The sequence below is a fragment of the Eupeodes corollae genome, chromosome 1, assembly GCF_945859685.1.
Source record: "Eupeodes corollae chromosome 1, idEupCoro1.1, whole genome shotgun sequence".
Classification (NCBI taxonomy): domain Eukaryota; kingdom Metazoa; phylum Arthropoda; class Insecta; order Diptera; family Syrphidae; genus Eupeodes; species Eupeodes corollae.
Window position 1 is genome coordinate 202,076,162 of NC_079147.1, and position 3,233 is coordinate 202,079,394.

Genomic DNA, 3,233 nt, shown 5'->3' on the forward strand with positions numbered 1-3,233 from the left:
TGCAAACATCGATTCTTTTCAGGTAATTTTCGACCACCTTTTGACACATATTGGGCGGTATCTCAGCCATAACTTAACGAATGTTGGTTTTTAAGCTAACTGCATAAACACGTTCTTTTGCGTAGCCCCACAAGAAAGTCCAGTGGTGTCAAATCGCATGATATTGTCACGACGAGAAATTACGCGACCAGGAAATTTCTCTTGCAATAAAGCCATATTCACTCGAGTTGTGTGGCATAGCAGGCAAAAAAAGTTGGTTATAATGTGACCATAAAGCTCCGAATTGACGGTGACAGTCGTTCCATCGTCGTTTTCGAGGAAGTTAAGTCCAATTAAGACTCCGGACCAAAGAACCCACCAAACAGTAACTTTTCGTTGATTAAATGGCATCTCTTCAATTACTTGTGGATTCTCAGAACCCTAAATACGAACATTTTGTTTATAAGCATACCCACCGAGTGGGAAAAGTGCTTCGTCGCTGGAGAAAATTTTGTTCGAAAAATCGCTATAAATTGCCTGTTCAAGCACGCATTCGACGTATCTACGAAGTTGTGAATGGTCAGCTGGCTTCAGTTGTGTGAACTGGACTTAATATGAATGTAGGTGTACATTTAAAGGAAAAATAGGCCATAATGTATGGTAAGATAGTCCTTATTCCTGAGAACGACGAGGAATCGACACATTCGAGTCTTCGGCAACACTTTCACTTATGAGCGAAACGGTGATGCACAGGCCTTGCAATATCTGTTACAAATCCAATCTCTTCAAATTTCTTCACAATTTTTCAAATTGCTTGCGTAATTTGACGACTATATAAACAATAATCTCGGGTCTAAGCACGATATGTGTGGTAGTTTTCTGCCAATTAAAGTCACAAAATGAAATCGTAAAATTTAAAAATTATACTCATACTCATAATTAAAAAATTGAATTTCCCGTAATTTGCTTTGCTCTTATTACGACACCCGAACCTGCTTTAGTTTAGTACTATACTGACGTTGACGTTGGGACTTGCAAAATAGGTTATACCTATAGGAACTTGAGAAGCAACAAACAGCCAAAACATCGAATGCAAAGCACGTGCCAATAACACACATCAGCACCTGATATCAAATAATATATAATATGTATACAACAAACGTATGCAACAAGGTAAAAGCGTTGACGTTTTCTAGGATTACAAAAGCAGATGGCGTTAGCTATTCAACAATTCCATTCACAGATAAAAATTAATTCCCACCTGTACCTTTGTACCTGCGATGATGACGATGGCGATACCTTGCTGCATCCTCCATAACTATATGGCGCAGCAGAAGTACGATTTTTCAGGAGTGAGAGGTGTTATCTTTATACCACCATCATGGTATTACAATTTTTCTTTAAACCCATTCTCATGATCATGAGCATTGATGATCACAGTCGTTCTCCTTTGGGTGCGCTGTCGCTGCGCTCTGTGTGCATCAATGTGCAGCACATGCGTATTGCGTACGCGTGCCTCTGGATCGGAGGCGACATTCGAAGCTCTGCTCCGGCCGGCCGCCTCGGAAGGAGCACGCTGACGATTATTGTGGGGACTTCGCCCCGCAGTCACTAAAACTATGGCTGGTTTTGCAATTAATTGAATGATCTTAATAATGTATCAAATCGGAGTGCGCAAAATCAGGGAATTAATTCATTTAAGATGATTATGCGGGATCCATTATCGCCCGTTTAAGGAGGACACGCGTCTTTATGTGGTCTTAGCATTTCTTGTACGCATCTTCTCCGATTGTTTCAACGATTAACAAGGTACCGCTCCTTTGTCTTTGTCTTTTTCTCTTCAGCTTGTGGATGATTCTCTGATTAAACATAACTTCGAAGGTCAACCTATAGTAATTGACGCAGCTCAGGACAGATGGTTAAGTTGGTAGTTTAGCTTCTTTTAATCAGAATATTTTTTTTATGTGAGCATAATTAATTGAAGGATATATGTAAGTGAGTCAAAAGGAAGAAAATTAACAAAATCAGATTAAGCGAATTCTTTCATTATTTTTATTTCTTGAAGCTCCGCCAACATCACTTTACATAAATCAATGCCCCAAAAAATTTTGCGATGGTTAAAGGTAAATACATTTGTATGTACATATATGCATACATAGGTGTACGACGCACTTCCTTGTCAAAAAACTACATCAATTTATTTTTGAAAAATGAATATTGATGCAACATGGGCAATAACGGGCGCTAAACACAAGCGCTGTAATTGCTAATGGGTGTGATCACTCTTTTTTTTGTTTTTTTGTTGTTAATTTTGCGCTCAAGGCTTGACTGCTGTCTTATGGTCTTGGTATAGCCATCAGAAGCTGCTGGGAGCACGCCTTGCACTTAGTTATTTCAACACGAATCTGTATGGCTTCAGGGCCCGATCGATGCGATGCGATGATGTAGAGAAGGTTGGATATGAAAGAGTTATTTGACAACACTCTTTGACTTATTATTATCAACATTGGACAAGATTCAAACACTTGAGGTGCCTTAATAGTAGGTTGAGAGTGCGTTAGCCAAAATATATGGTTTGTTTTTTTTTGGTTGGTTGTTGCTTTTGGTTATTTTCCCAGAAAGAAGGAATGCAAATATTATAACCGGTGCATTGGCATTTGTGTTGAAATGACAACTGAAAACTTTTTGTTCTGTTTTATACTTCTAACGTAGGTATGCATAAGCCCGCATTTTCAGTTGCATCATCTAAACAAAGGAAATATAAAGTTGGTACTTGACGGAGGTGCCTTCCTATGTCCTCTATGTGCGTTTGCCATTAAATAAAGCCGTTTGGGGAAAAAGATGTTTCAATTGTGTCGCAAGTAGACAAAATCGTATAGGTCGTGAATAGAGAAACAAACATTAAAGTTTTACACACTCATTTTCCGGAACAAATGACATCTTTGAAGAAGTGGCAAATTAACTATGTAGAGCTCCCTTCCCTATTATACAAACCACCATAATAATTAGGTTGCCGTGGCATGTACCACATATAATTATCACAATTCGTATAAAATATATAGAGAGTAGGGGGAACACCTGAGGGTTTTGGAGCATTTTTGTTTGGTTATATCTCTGTTTTTGATTCTGTCAATGATGTTGGTTGGTTTATTCAAAATAAAATCCACCCTATTTTCATCAAACAAAAAGACTTATGTACATACGTTATGTACACATGATGTATACGAGTACTTATGTATATACTTTATTCATAC